The 15,809-nt window shown below is 55.3% G+C and overlaps 1 long non-coding RNA gene across 1 annotated transcript; it reads left to right on the plus strand.

The window, feature by feature from the left end:
• Positions 1–2,684: 2,684 nt before the first annotated feature.
• LOC125181979 (uncharacterized) lies at positions 2,685–12,170 on the plus strand. Its single transcript, XR_007160764.2, has 3 exons — positions 2,685–2,800; positions 6,842–11,257; positions 11,734–12,170. It is a non-coding gene; the product is annotated as an uncharacterized lncRNA (long non-coding RNA).
• The last annotated feature ends 3,639 nt before the right edge of the window (positions 12,171–15,809 follow it).

Here is a 15,809-nt window from a genome sequence, read left to right on the forward strand (position 1 = left end):
TGCTCCTAGGGCATTATAAAGAGGTGCCATTGTGCAACGGAGCCTTGTACCAAGAATACAATCCGCAGGATGATTATCTTGATACCATCCTCACTGAACCAGGGGAGCCTGAGCCAAAAGAAAAATTTAGAGCTAAACAGCTCTTGTTTACAGGAAGCCGGAGCACAGTGTCTGGGCTTGTACCAGTGCAGCAGGAGATGTTGCTATTGTCTCAGATGGCAAAATATTTTGCTGGTATTGATGGATGGTGTGTCCCTGAGATTTCCCAGGGACATTGTGGGAGCAATTTCCCTCATTTCTGAAGCATCTTGCACGGCAGCCTAAGGGGAAAAGTGTTTGCTTTGGCTGAACTGGACAATCAAGCAAGGGTCACCAGCTTTATTGACTGTTATGTTTGGCCATGATCACTGCAGGCTTTGCAACCTTTACAGCCCTGTTTGTGTTGTTACAGAGAAAGGTAGGGTCTCAGCCTTGTTGTAAAGGGTGGTGGCCACCAACGGGCCCGGGACCAGTAGCCCAAATCTCCGTAAATTGGTCCTACTGAACAAACCCACTCTCCAAACTCCCACCGATTTCCCACAGGCTATCAAAGGAAAGGAGAGAAACTTCTCTCCCAGCAGTGAAGCTACTTTTCTGTGGGTGTTATCGCCTTCCATCTGAGTTTACAAAACTGTGGTCCTACAGGCAAAAAGCTGGTAGACTGCCATGGAGAAATGGGGAAAGAGCATCATCTCCGAGGCTTCTCCTGCTCTGGGTCAAGGCCACACCTGAGGAGGAAGAGCAAAAGGGCTGCCTGCTCCCCAGATGTGGGGGAGGGCTTGCCCACATCTGGCAGGGAGCGTTTCGCAATGGGAACAGCTTTCCCCAGCCCTCGGCACACAGCTGGGGGCGGCTGTTGCGCCCACAAACAGGACGGTGCAGTTCCCGCAGAGGCAGAAGGTCTGTTGGGCCAGCTCGATGGGTCGGAGGACGTCTACCGAGACCTTTTGGTGACAGGAAATGCATTTGGATCAAAACAAGAAAGTTAAAAAGAGTGAGAAGTGAGAAAAATGCAGATTATGGAGGCATCGCCCCAGCCCAAAGAGCGATTCATAGTGCTGAGGGATACCAGGGGCCCGTGGGAGCTACGGGTGAGACTTTCACCCTCTTTGAAACGCTTTGCCCAAGCGTTCAGAGAAATGTCCCCGTGGTTTCCTCTTGGACTTGTGCTGCTGGATTTTAGCAGTGCTGGGCTCTTTCCCATCACTGCTGAGGGGCTGAGGATATCTGTGGGGCTGGCAGGCTTCTTGGCAAAGAATAAAACACTTGGGATGAGAGCAGGAGGACCAGGGCATGTCCAGGTGTTGACTTGGCCTACAACTTCTCCCAGCTGTTGGACATCTCCCACTGCCTGCACCCTCTGAAGGATGAGGCAGGATTGGTTAATCTCATTTTCATAGGAGGGGAAACTGAGGCATACGGATGTCCGTCTGTAGTTAGATATATGTTAAATCAAACAGGGACTATGTGGGTGAGGGGGATCAGAGGGTTGGGGAAGGGGGGTGCAATCTAGGAGGGGTGGTGGGACCAGAAGATACAGGCCTCAAAATGGCCGCCTTGGGAAGGCGAGCCTGCCAAGCAAGAAGAGTGTCCCTTCAGCATCCCCTGTAAACATGGCTCTCCTGGTTTGCGCTGTAGCTGCGAAAGATGTGTACAAGGCCAAGCATGGGAGCTGGATGAAGGCAATGGACATCTCTTCTTTGCCTGCAGCACCAGGAAGGTGGCTCTGAGAGGGCTGCAGGGCAGCCCCACTGCCCCAGGGCTTTGTTTGTGATGCTGACCCTGCCCCAGGGTCAGGGCGCACTCCTAATTCCCCTGGAAAGGGGATTTCTCCATTTTCTGCTGCGACAAGGCTCCCCACCACTGATGTTGGTTTGGGGCTTTTGCTCTGAAGCAGCTCTAAGTCTCCACCCACACCTCCTCCCCCTGTCTCGTGCAGTTTGGGCAGAGCTCAAGCAAGAGGAAGGGTCGACCTTCGTTAGAATAAAGATGAAGGCAGCCTGCCAGAAAGATAAACAGAAAAAGGGCTGGGTGGGAGGTGTGGAGAATCCCTGAAGCTGGGGGGCTTTGCATTTATTATCATATTAAGTGCCTGAACAGCCAAAACACCCAGCTCCATTTTAATGCACGTTCTCTTTAAAAATAAATAAATAAATAAAAAATCGTGCTTAATTGCTCCACTTAATTCATTAAAGGATTACAGTGAAGACTAAAGGAAAAAAAGTGAAGGATGACGGGTGGTTCTGGCATCCTGCTCCAAACCATCCGTGTATGCTTTGGACGTCGCACAGACTCGAACGTGACTGCGCTGCCTGGTGCTCCCAACACCGCTCCCAGTGGTGCCGGGGGGACCCTGGTGGGCAGCTGGGACCCCTGGGGGCACAGCTGCGGGCACGAGTAAATCCTCCCTGGTGCTTTTGCAGCTCCAAATCCTTCCCAGGAGGCAGACCATGCTGTTTTTATTATTTTTTTTATTATTTTGGGAGGCTGGTTTATCACTCAGGCCTGTTTTTATTGGGGTTCCCATGGTTTTGAGGTCGGGCTGATGTACTTTGTGCGGATGTGCTGGCTGAGAAAGGGTTACGGGAAAGGTGCAGGTGGGCAATTGGGGCCTGATAAAGGGGAGGGGAGTGGGTGGGGGCTGCTGTAGGGACTGGGTAGGGGGAGAACTACATGCCTGTCCCTTCTTTGAAACCTTTTTGTGTGAACGAAGCCAGGACCAGAGCAGTGGCTTTGGAGCAGGGGAAGGAGAGGTGTAAGGGTAAGTTCATCTCATTGGAGATGTTTATTTGCTGACAAAATGGAGGCTGGCTTCTGAGCTGCCCCTCGTGGCTCCATGAAGCCTTGCTGGGGCTTTGCCATGGGAAATGAAGCTGTGCACAGGGAGGCCAGGACATCTTGATAGTCTTTGTGTGGCTTTCCCATGATGTGGGGAGTGTATCGCCTTCCCAAACCAAGCTCTGCAGAGCCTGGTATTGCCATTTCAACACTGCTTCTTCCCAGCTGCTGGTGTGTCCCAGGCCCAGCTGGGCTGGGGCTGGGGGAGAGGTTTTGCAACCAGTTCCCTCCAGCAGTGACTGAGTACAGTGGGTCCTGAGCAAAAAGGGGCTGCTTCAAGGCCGTGCAAGGGGAGCTGGGTCTCTACCGCTCTGGGAAGTTCCCGAAGAGCCCCATTTTCCCACTGTTGGTGATTAACATCTTAATAACAGCTAGAGCAAGGCTGTCTGCTGTGGTGGATGGATGACCCCAGGCTCTCAAACCCCAGTGCAACACAACGACCAGGTTGGGGCTGCAGAATTGTGTGTGTGCGTGGGGAAACAGCAAATCATCCTTCAAACAGTGTCCCTTTTCAGTGCCCTGGCAGGGGTAATTGGCCCTCCAAGGACAGGAGCCTGGCAGCAACCCTGCCTGACCCAGCCCAGGCTGGGACAAATGGGGCTCGGTGCAGATTTCTTGCTTGAAGTGTTCCTGCAGGCAGGCGGGTGATGTGTTTGTATGGGCAAACACAGTCTGGATGGGTTACGGGGGGGTTATGCAGAGTTTTAGTGTCAGCAGTTGTCAGCAATGCATGCTCACTGGGGACTTCTTTTTGCAAGTGAAGCTTGCACTGTTTTGGGTGTAATGTTCATTGTTTGAAATGCCCTCCTGGAGCTTTTCCCCTACCAGCTTTTATCTGTCTCCGCCATCATAAATATCGTCTCATTTTCTCGCTTTCAGACGGGTCCTGGAATGAACGCTGTGGGCTATCTTGTACCCCAGCCTGGAGAATTCAGATGTTGTGTGCAGCATGCCAGGGAATTTTGCTTGCCAGTAACGACTTGCGTTGTAATTGTGAACTTCCTCTTGCAGCAGGGATCTCTCTCCCCACTTCCCTGGTGAACGCTCGCTTTGGGAATGGAGGCTGGAGCCATGCTGATGTTTTTTTGGTGAATTTTCTGAGGACCCCTTGAAATTCCCAGACTTTTAGTAGAAGACAGGGACTTGGGCTGAATAACACCTGGAGGGGGAGAGCTAGGAAGGGCCACTGCAGCTGAACCTGCCCCGCAGGGAGGACTGGGGAAGGGAGGGACCCCTTTTACCCCTCCACCCTCTGCCTTCCTCCCCAGCTGGGTGCCTGCTCCTGTTTTCCATTGCCTTTGCCTCCTCCCCAGGCTCTGCCCCACAGCCTGGCCCTGGGCCACCTCCTCCGAATAAGGGCCCGAAGCCAAGCTCACACCCAGGGCAGCGGCAGGAGCGGGGAGGGCAACACTCCCCAGCACCCTGCCTGCCTCGCTTGTGCCTGCCTGTGTCGTCTGACGGCCGCAATTAGGGCAGGAGGGGAGAGTTTACTTAAGCCGGCTCCTGCCAGACCCCAGGGTGATGAAAGTTGGGTTTTAGAGGCGGCGAGATAGGGCCGGGGAGGGGATCAAAGGCATCCTGGCTGCCTACAGCGGCGGCTGGCGATGCGCGGGGCTGTGCTGGCGGAGGCGATGCTCGGTGCCGGGCTCGGAGGCTGCAGGAGTTGCATTGCCATTCAAATGCAGCCTGCGCTGCCTGGCGAGCGGGGAGCAGCCTCCGTTCCCACGGACTCATTTACCTGCTTGGAAGTGGAAAGCGTTCAGTACCTGGCGGGCTCTGCCGAGCTAATTAATTTATTTAATAATGATGCCGAGCTGCTCTCCGGGCCTTGCTGCTTTGCATCCCAAAGGGTGATGATTTTTTTTTTTTTAGAAATTCCCAGTGGAGATGTGCCTGGTTGATTTATATATGTGGTTTTTTGTTCTCCGTTTTGTACATCAGCGTGCACAACGGGGCTCTGATGTGCTGCAAACAAGCATCCCCAGGTGAGACTCCTGCTCTGGGAGGGCAGTGGACCCTGCTCTCTGCGGGAGTAAATCCTGGGGCTCCGTGCTCCTGAGGAGCTGCAAGTTGAGCTAACGAATCCAACCCAGCTAACTGCAAGCAGGACGAGGCTTCGAGGGCTGCGGTCGCTAGAGGGAGACAGGGGAGCCCCTGCTGCTTGCCTGGGTGAGAGATTTGATTCACTGGCACCCTGTTTCCCTTCCCCTGCAGTCTCTGGGATGAAATCCAGCTGGCGTGGAGGGGTGCAGGAGGATGCCCTGCCAGCCTTTACACCATGGCTCTTGTCATCTCAGCATCCGTGCTCCCTGCAGGCACCTGCCCATCAGCTGCAGCCAGCTGGAAGTGGGGACCAGGCTGTGCAGCGGGCTGGGGACACACATGGTCTAGCAGGGGTTGGGAAAGCCTCGCTACCTTACGGGGAACCTCTGCCCTCTTTTCCTGCTGCCCCTGGCAAAGCAGTTGGGACAGCTGACTTCAGGGAGCCCGTGTCTTATTGCAACACAAAATGGAAATGCTGTTCGAGGCTGGCTTGCCTTCAGGGACAAGCAAGAAAACATGGGTGTGGGAAAAAGTCTGTTATCCTGTAGGGCAGATGCAGTGCCTGCAACTGGAGTTACCCGAAGCAGTGCCTGTGGAGGCTTCCAGGCACTGGAGACATTGCTTCCCCGCTGGGGCATGGGTGCAGGTCCTGCTCGGGGCCTGGAGGGGAGAAGGTGCCGTCGGTTGGGCTGCTCAAAGCCTGGCCAGTGCTGCTGTGGCCCCGACTGGTGTGGGATCGATCCCTGCTTGAGCTCTGCTGGGACTCAGCAGCCTTGGCAGCGTGACGAGGCTCCTGTCGCTCCCAGGGCAGGCTCAGCACCCGGTGCTGATCCCCGCGTGCTCACCGCTCTGTGCAGGTTCTCTCTCCCTTTCACCCTGCGCCAGACCTGGGTGTTTCCTTGACTTGCACCCCCGCTTTGTGCCCCGGCGGGTTGTTCTCCTCCTCGCCTTACCGATTCCTACCCCAAACTGCATTTTTCCCCGCTGGTGAGTCACGCGTCGTGCTGTTGCAATATTCACCTTGCTGCGACCTCCTCCAGAGCCGTGTCCCTGCATGCAGGAGCTCATTCGGGGCGCAGTGATTCAGCTCGGATCACAGGCCTTCTGCCTCTCTCCTGTGCCCAGCTGTGTGTATCCAAGAAAGCATTTCTGCCTGGTGGGGAGTGAATCACCCAGGAGTGGCTCACCCAACCCTGCCCGCCGCGAGCAGGAAGGGGAACGGGGCGGGAGGAGAGGCGAGGGGGAATGGGGCTGGGAACGTGCTGGTGTGGAAACCTTCCTCCAGCCCCCGGGCTTGGGGCCGCCTTGCAATTCAATGCTCGGATCTGGGGCAGTGGAGGAAGAAGAGGCAAGAGGAGATGTGGCATCGGGCTGCTTCTGTGCCAGCTCGTGGGGTCCCCAGCCTGCTGGGGCAGAGAGCAGCCAGTGCCTGCCCCAATCCTACCACCCGAGCTGCAGCTTTTCTGCAGCCTTGTGCTCTGCTGGTGCTTTGGGCAGGCTGGGGCACGGCCACCGAGCAGAGGACGTCCGCTGTGTCATGCCCTGGGCTCAGCTCCCCACCGGTTCCCACAGCTCCTCGCTGGAGCTGGAGGCGGGGGGTTTTCCAAGGGGGAAAGCCGGGACAGGGCTGTCCTGCCTGCTCAGCTGCCACCTCCAGCAGGCGGGGGTGGCATTGGCAGTGGGGGGACTGAGCCTTCATTGTGTTTTCTCTCCGCTGTGTTAATTTGCCATGGTTTCAATTTGCTGTAAGCTGGCCCAGAGCAGTTAAAGGCACCAAATTCAACAACTACCGGAATAGATGTGCGTTGTGGCACTGATAACTGTCTTAAAAGAAAGTCCCTGTTCGACCTGTCTGCTCTGGTGCGCTCTGTAGCATTGGGACTATTACTCACTTGGTGCAAAATAATTTTTTTATTACCAGGTCCTGGCAGAAAGGAGCTGGAAGCTGAAGGAGGGGATGCTAGCTCCATTAACCACAGCGTCACGTCAGGCACAATTCATTGCCTTCACTTTCAGCGTCCATCATGGCTTATCCCACATGGTCAAACATCCTCTTCTGATACCGGGTGATGGGCTTTTGCCTCCTGGGCTGGGGAAGAGGGCTCACAACCTCTCCCCACACCGTGTCACCATCCTCCTTTGAGCACCTTCTGCACGCGTGCAGCTGGTGCTGAGGCACCGCAGGACGAGGGCTCCGAGGTGCTACAGCCATACATGCGATCAGTAACTGCAGGGATGGATCTCAGACACACATCTTTGGGGTAAGTCAAGAGGCCCGCAGCTCATGCCTTTGTGCCACAGCTGATCCTGATCAAAGTCACAGCTGCCAACCCCCCAGAAGTGACGAATGTGACACTTATAGGAACGGGTAGGGAGTTTCCTGCAAACTGCTGGCTACAAGCACAGCCGTTAATGCTATTCGGAGATGATCTTGTTCCTGATTTATTAGAGTTGCATGGGACAGGCCCATGGAAGGCACAGAATAAATCAGGTGAAAACCTGAAATGTCCTTGAGTTGGTTCAGACCCCCACCCTGATGAGGGCAGGGGAAGCCTGCTGGGGTCTGTGGCCTGCTGATGGTACCCACGGGTCAGTGAGGATGGAGACAAGCCCTTGAGGGATGCACACAGAGAGCTTGGCCTCTCCAGGGGTCTGAAGTGGCCAGCAACATGAAGCTTGTTGGGGGCCAAGAGGGAGGAGTGCTGCTGAGGTTCTGCCCTCACCTCATCCAGAGTTACCAAGTGTATAAATAAGGTGAATGGAGCAAACTGCAGGAAAAAAACCAGGACTCACGGGAGAAGTAGGGGGCACCAGGTGAGGGGGGATTGTGGTTGTAGGGGGGGAAACTGCTCCTTAGGGCAGCCAGCTCTCCTCGCTGGCACTGCAGTTCAGCCCTTCTCCCTTAACCATGCTCCAAGGCTGCTGGGTGCTCTTGCACTGATTGCTCGGTGCAGTTTGGAGAGGGAAGATGTGGATGCAAAGGAGCCGGGGTACCTGGGGAACAGCTCTGCCCTGCTGATGCAGGCACTTCTCCTTGGCCCCAGGCAATTATCCGGCAGCAATTATCTCCTGTGGGTGCCACCCAGAGCGAAGCTCTCCCTAGGGTTTTTTTCCCAGACGTCTAAGGACTTGCCTGGAGAAAGCTCCATGGAGGAGCCTTCATCACCCAGCTGACTTGTGCCCAGATATGTGCCGGAAAGGGGCTTGGCAGGGGGCACAGAGCAGCACAGGGGCGGTTTGCCTGGGCTCCAGAGCATCCTGGGCTGTGGGCTTAAAGGAGCGTGTGTGACTTGTGCCTTGGCACAAACTGGCTTCTTGCTCAGCATCCCAGCCTCCTCCATGGATGTCCTGCGCTGTCACTGCTCCCGTGCAGCTGAGAGCAGAGATCTGAGATTAGGAGACGTGCCCAGGTGTCGGGCAGCCTTGTCACAGGGCATTGACCTAAGGGCTTGCACACAGGGGTTCTGGAGGGGCTGCCTGTGTCTTGGGCAGCTGAGCTGGTGACTGGGATCCTTCTGCCCTTGTGGGGGCTTTCCCTGATAGCTGGGGAGCATCTTCTGTCAGCTGCATCCTCTTTATTAATTTTTCTTATTGCAAAATAAGTAATTCAGGGTGCATGCTGAGCTGGAAAGGAAAGGAGGACAAAACCTGGGGCTTGCTCTCATGACAAATCAGCGTCATGTGTCCTCAGAGCATGAGGTTATTCCTCACCACCGGGGTCTGAGCCTGTCTCATCATTGGCAAAGAGGTAAATGACATCTTTATTGGACGTGTATCTGCAGGCAAACAGCTTGAGCATCCTGGGTATTGAATCACAGGGGTAAAAGCCTTGAAATGAGGATTTTCAAGCACCAGTAGAGCAGGAATTAGGAAATAACCTGTTCCTTGACCAGCCGCGGGAATCCTTGCATTCTGGTTAGCTTCAGCACAAGCTTTGCAGGCAGGCAGGAGGATGGATGGTGGCCGTGGTCTTCTGCTCTCCGTTGGCCAGTCCTGGCGTGGAGGCTCGGTGTGCATGTGTGGGATGGCTCCGAGCAGCCAGGTATGGCTGTTGGGCAACAGTTTGCTGTTATGCAAATCACACGGATGTTTCCCAGCGAGGGAGGGGTAATTCCTCGGGTGTCCCAGGGCCTGGCTGTGGCTCTGCTCGGCTGAGAGTCCCCCTGAGCAGTGGTGTGTGGCGATCCTTAATGTCACGTCTTGTTCTGGGCCCAGGGGACGGATCCTGAGCCTTCTCTCTTCTCGGCATGCCTGCCAGCTGCTACGTGACGTGCTGCTGGTGGAGGTGCCTGTCCCTCTGTCCGTCAGCCACCCCTTGTCCCTCCGTTTAATGCCCATCAGGGCTGGGCGGGGGCACAGGAGCCGTGGCACGCGCTGGGGGCCTCGTTGTGAATCCTGGGAAGGAGGACATCCATCGGGTGAGTACCTCGAGCCAGGGCTGGTAAGAAATGAGGGGCAGGCCTTGGCTCCCAAATACCTGTGCGCTGAGCCAGAGTTGCAGGAGGGCTTTCTGCAGCAGCTGGCACACCGGCTGGCCGGGCTTGGCTCTGAAACCCTGGCCAAATGTGGTCCAGCACATCCAGCATGGACACAAGCCCCCAGTGCCATGGCAGGGATGTTTGCTTCTTGGCTGCAGGATCTGAAATTCTTCTGCTCTTTGCCCCAACGGGGCAACCCGTGGACAAGTGCTGATCTCTCTGGTTTATCTGTCTCTAAATGCCTGAGATCATGAAGGACAGGGGAAAGAAAGCCTCTTACCTGACTGCCGGCTACGCTGAAAGGGCCCTCTGTGTTACCTTGTGGTTTATAATTTCCAAAGTCTTTCTGTCCAAGTTTACCGGAGCACAGGATGGCTGTAGGGAACACGGGAACGACAACAGCAGGGACGCAGCTTGCTCTTGCTTATACAGGAACGGAGCAGCAAGGCAATTAGAGCACGGGTTGTCAGCAGGCACGGAAGCACCAGGCGGACAAATATCCTGTGAACTCTTACCATGGATGTACCTGCCCAAAGGCTGTATCTGTTGTCAAGTTGTGCATGTACGGTCTGCAAAAAAAAAAAAAAGGGGGGGGTGTAAAGTGGCAGCAGGTGATGTTACGCAGGAGAGCCCGCTTTGAGCGTGCGAGGAAACTTTTGATCCAGGGGGAGGTGGGCCTGCGTGAGGCTCAGGAAGCTGGAGGTGGGGGAAAGTCTGCTCCCTGCCAGAGGCTTTGATGAGAGCCGGTTCTGAAGGCAGAGGTAACTCCAGGGAAAGGAGCATGGATGTTTGGGTGGTTTCAGGACCAGGGGATCGCCTTCAAAGCTGGTTGGGCATCCTGTGTTAACCTCGGGTAGGTGGTGTAAATAAAACAAGTGACCTAGAAAATATACCAGGGCTTGACATCTCTGCTTTCGCTTCTGCTCAGCAGCCAGCAGGCAGAGGCTCTGGCATCTGCTGCCGGTTGGCAGGGGAGCAGCACGGATGTGAGCATTTGACACCAGTGACAGAGAAAACAACGCCAAAGTTGTGCATATAAAGAAATGTGTAGTTTACAAAAAGCACACAAAATAAATACATGGACACACACGTCTCAAAACGCCTTTGTAAGGTGCTAAAGCAGAGGATTGTGCGTTATCTGTTTATGTGGAAATATATCTTGAGTCGGTAAACACCATTTTACGCTCTTCTCCATATATGTGCACAGATGCCTTTCATGGCATGGTATGAACATGACTAAGAGTGAATATTCCTGCTAATCGAGATGAGAAAAGATATGGAAACACATAAAAGACGAAGATTACACATTCTTGTAAAGCCTTCAAAGATAAATTCATGCACTGGTATACAAATATGCAGGGGGAAGGGATGTACCCAAACACATTAACAGGGAATTATACCCACGGAGAGCCCAGCAGTCCCCCTCTCTTTTTGGATGGCTGTTTATGATGATAATTAAAGCCCCGTTTGGGTGTTACATCTCGCTGTTTGCTGCGGTCTTATAAATCCTTCAGCAGTTTGAACTCTGCCGTGAACAAAGGTGTTGCAAAGGATGGAAACAGAAACAGAGAGCGAGCCGCGTCGTGCTCGGCAGAGGATGCGCTGGGCTCTCCGGGGAGAGTGGGAGGTCCCCAGGACTTTCCAGCCCCGTTGCTCGGGGGCCCCAATTCCTCCCACCCGAGGGAGGCACCCGTCTCGAGTACCGCACCCCTCCGGCTGGTAATGCAGTCCTGGGAAGGGGACCCGGGGCAGGCTGATCTCTCTCGGGAGGGAAAAGCTTTTCTGGTGGCTCCACGCTTCCCTGCGGTGCCCGGAGATAGGAGGGATGAACGACGTGGGCCTGGAAAGGCTCCTGAGAGGTAGGCGCTGCTGTGGGGCTGGGGGTGGAGGTGGGCAGGGGTGCAGCTGGGAGCAGGCAGGAGGGTGTCGGGGGTGGGACTGGAAGGGGAAGGGGATCCTGGTGAGGGGTATGGCTGTCAGCAGCAAAGACATGGAGTGAAACGATTAGGTGAGGTGTAGTAAATGGGTGGCTGGGGCACGAGGCACTGAAATGGGGAGGAAAAAGGGAATACGGGACATGGTCTGCAAGGAAGAACCAGACGGAGACACAGACTGGTGGGGAGAAAGAGAAGGTGACGAGCGTGCAGAAGAACGAAGACACGATCTCTCTAGCAGGACGAACACTGAGAGGAGCAAGAAAGGCTGCATGGGGGGGCAAAGGGAACAAGCCAAATGCGCTGCGAGGCAGGCAGGTGGGCTGGGGCCAGCAAGGCTCTTTGGTGTTTGCTTGGCTGCTCAACCACTGGTCTGTTTTTCTGTTTCTCTGGCCAAGCAGCCGGATGTCCAGGTGATGCTTGGTGGTGCAGTGGCTCTGACAGCAGCTCGGCAAGTCACAGAGGTGACAGCAGCTATGGGTGCTCCTGCCAAGGGATCGAAGCTGGAGAATGCGGAGGTGGGACCGAGGGGTGGAGAGGGACCAGAGACCATCTGCGGAGAGCACGGGGCCGTCCGTGCAGCCGACACCGCGATTTGCCTGGTGGAGATGGTGATTTCTGGCTTCCTTCCTAGGATGAGATCGTTCCCTGGATTCCCACCAAGAAATCAGCACGCCCTCCCGCAAACGGCTCAGCCCTGCTGAGGGCATCTGTGCAGGTTATCGCTGCAGATGAGTCTCTGGGAGCGCCGAGGGGCTGGTCCTTCAGAGAACCAGAGCCTGGCCACTCGTGGATGGGTGAGAAAGTAAATAAAAAGATGAAGATCTTGGTCAGTGGACACCTCCCTGTGCCAGAAGGGCTCTTATCTTCACCAGGGTCAGGAGAAATGGGAGGCACTGGAAATGAGCAATGTGAGCAAAACTGGAAAAGCGTAAAAGCCAGTGGGAGGTTTTGAAGTGTGGTGTTGTTTTGGTGTTTTTTTAATGGTTAAATGATCATCATTTCAGTGATGATCATGTGTGATCATCATTTCACCACTTCCAAAGCAGGGCATGGCTTAATTCTGGGTTGTGCAAGGAAGACAAATTTTCAATAGATTATTTAGGGCATTCTGATGCCCCTTTGTGGGCTCAGGAGAAGACGGGCTGGGAAACGGGCAGGAGAGGTGGGTGTCCAGCCCGCAGAGCCTGAGGTGCTCTGGGAAGGACTCCATGTAGAGCAGGGGGGCTCCTGCTCAAAGTGGGGCTGGAGGGAGGGAGCCCTGAGCTGCCGGGGGGCTGGTGGGCAGATTCACAGCCCCATGGACCCGGCTTTGCTGTGGTGTAACAGAGACTGGGATAAAGGGGGCCCTGCGAGGATGAGCTGAGCACAGGGAGATGAGAGAGAGGGGACAGGGCAGGGAAGGAGGAGAGGAAATTTGGCAGATAACCTGGGGACCTGGATTTGTGTGTGTGTTGGTGCACGAGTGTGTTAAACACGGCGGTTTCTGTTTGTTCTGCCTGCACACAAAGGAAAGATTTCTGCTCTCCCACCCGGAAGGAATGAAGAGGCATTTGGAAAAGCAGCAGCTGAGGGGAAGCCAAAAGGAGTTCATTCACTCCTTTTGTGGATCCTTTGGCACTCCCGTGGAAGGAGCCTTTTGCAGCCGGGGTCTTGCCTCTGCCCCTGTGCCTGCCTGGCACGGCACGGCCCTCGCCTGCTCCTCCCCGGGTTTGCTCTGGAGCCTCCCAGATGGGCCAGCAGGGAAACCAGGCTTCTCCCAGCCTCGGCAGCCCAAGGCTGGCCTTCCCCCAGCAATTCACCCCATTCCTCCTCTCCCAAAAGCAACGTGCCCTGACACCTTTGCCTTGAACCGAGTTGCATTCAAGAGGCTGGGTTTGCCCACACATGTTAAAGTACGGCTGGAGGCAAAAAAAAAAAAACCAGGGAAAGCTCCAGTGTGGGGGGAAAGGGGAGCCAGGATCAGAGCCCAGAGCTCGGTGCTTGCACCCAGTGATGATGAGGAAGGGGGCAGAAGAGTTCCTCCCCACCTAACATCCAGCTTTACAAGCCAGGACTGAGCAGCCTTGGGTGGATGACCCATCCAGAGGATGCTGGCTTCAATAGCCAGGGGCTCGCTGCCACGGCGCCGCAGCTGCTTGGGCTGGTGGTGATGGGGTCTGGGGGCAGAGGGAGGAGGAGGAGGAGGAGGAGCAGGAGGAGGGCTGGGCACAGCAGTGTGGGACAGCTGCTGGGCACAGCAGCTCTTTGAAGGGCGTGAAAATCTGCACTGGGGCTAGAACCTGGATCCCGAGTGATGGGGGATCCTCTGATCACAGGTAAGGTGAGGATTTCGTTACGGGCACGGTGAACAAGAGGAAATGGCAGGAGACCCACAGGATGCATCCTGCCGTTCAAGCCCAGGCAGACGGACCATGATTGCAGGTGCAATTAGTGCAGAAGAGCAGCAGGACCAGGTCAGGCCAAAGTCTGCCTCGATCCCTCTCTGCATCCAGCAGCAGATGCTTCAGGAGGAGGCTGTGGCAAAGCCTCCAGAGCCCAGGCAGCGAAGGCGATCAGCGAGGTGTTTGGGCAAGAAGTAACACGAGGCATGTGTAACTGTTCTGGTCCAACCGAAGCAGCAATCAAAAGGAATATGAAATTAAGAAAAATGTAGGGAATGCGCATAAAAATGTGACCCGGGGCGAGTCGTTTCCTAAGAATCACAGACCCAGAGTTTATGGGATTCTTGGAAGCAAAACACCAAGGCTGAAGGTAAGTGGGCTTAATTGGGAAAAAGCTGTGGGGTGTGTGGTAGGCCATGAAATAGAAAGTAGCGTAACTTCTCCATGGCCAATGCAGACACCACAGTGCCCTGCACAAATCATTACCAACTGTGTAATTCCCTTGGCACCAGAGCATCTGGGAGGCAGCCCCAGCCCAGCTCTTTTTGGACCTCCCCATCGTTGTGCAGCGAAGTATCTGTGCACACGCGTGTGCTTCCTCTGTCTGTGCTCAGCCTGCAGAAACACGATGTCTTTGAGGTTTGATGTCCCATCGAATCAAGCAATCGCTAGCCACTAGGTTCAAAAATTAAAGGGAATGGGACTGAGCCAGGCGGGCTGAGCAGCAAAACATAAAGCAGGGGATCGTATCGGACGCGTGTCCTCTAGACCGTAAGGCTTCAGCCCCAAAGAAAAGAACACAGCAGATATGTGGGGCTCAGGAGCTGCTCAGCAAACTGGAGCGGGGCAGGGGGTTAACCCAGTGGGTTTCCAGCAGCACGTTCAGCGGAGGCAGGTGGATCTCCTGGTGTGAGCCTTGGAGTCCGGGCAGTTGTAGGAGCGTGACTGGAGCAGCCGCAGTGACCATGGCTTGTCACCTCTTTGCATCCCCTGCATTTTGAATATTTAAGCCTCAAAATGCAGCGCTTAGGCAACAGTTAGCTTTGTTGTTGTTGCTGCTGTTTTTGTAAAAGCAAGGCTCAGGGAAGGAGACAGGGAAGCACTAATCTCCACACAACTCTGTCACTCCCATCTTTCCTCTGACGAAGGCAGGCAGGATGATGCTCAGCACTCTGTGTTGCTGCCCCGAGGACCACCACCGAACCCCCAGAGCGAACCAACCCTGCCTGCAAAGGCACGGCAGCACTCGGGCAGGCTGCGCGTCTGTCAGGCTGCCTTTGGATCCAGCGCTCGCTGTGATTTTTTCTATTTTCCTTTTTTCGAGTTTGTAAACCATGTCCTCAGTCAGCACTGACCACAGGGAGATTTTCCACTTGGAAAGTACAGTCAAGTTTCTTTACTGCTGAGCAGGCACTGAAAGGCTCAATTTCGGCTGTAACAGGGCAGGGGCTGTTCTCTTCCACCCTGCTGACCGTCTAGGTCTGAAAGCTTAAAAAGGCCAACTTATTCCTCGAGTCCTGATGTAACCCCGCGCATGGCATTTGCCCCAAGGCGGTGAAATTCCAGCGACGTGATGCTCCAGGCTGTGACCCTGTAAGGGTTAGGAGCAGCCCAGCTGCAACCTCCCGATGCTCCCTCAAAGCCAGGACAGCTGCGCTGTAATTCGGCGGAGCTGGGCCCCTGGGGCTCTGCCAGACATGAGCATCTTCCTCTTGGATGGGATGCAGCTTTGGAACTGGATCCCTTTGCCTTCCCAGCTGGTCCCTGCTGGTCACCCTGTGTTCCCTCAGCCGGATCCCTGCTGGCGGGTGGGACTTGTGGGCGGCGCGGTGGGACGAGCCCTGGGGCTCAGGGTTGGGGCTCTTTGTGTGCCTGCCTGCTCAGCACCCTTCACCTAGCCCCTCTGGGCATCAGCTTTCCCAAACCAAATGGAAGAGCAGTGCGAGTAGCCTGCTGCCACAGTGACCCCGTCTGCCCGAATTGCTTCAGCTCATTCCCCATCCGATCCATCACGTTCCCCATCCAAACCCCCATAGCTGAGTGCTGTGAGCAGCAGGAGCACCCTGAGCTATGGGATGTCAGTGCGGTCCCCC

This window comes from Anser cygnoides, chromosome 14, assembly GCF_040182565.1.
Source record: "Anser cygnoides isolate HZ-2024a breed goose chromosome 14, Taihu_goose_T2T_genome, whole genome shotgun sequence".
In the NCBI taxonomy this organism is placed as follows: Eukaryota; Metazoa; Chordata; class Aves; order Anseriformes; family Anatidae; genus Anser; species Anser cygnoides.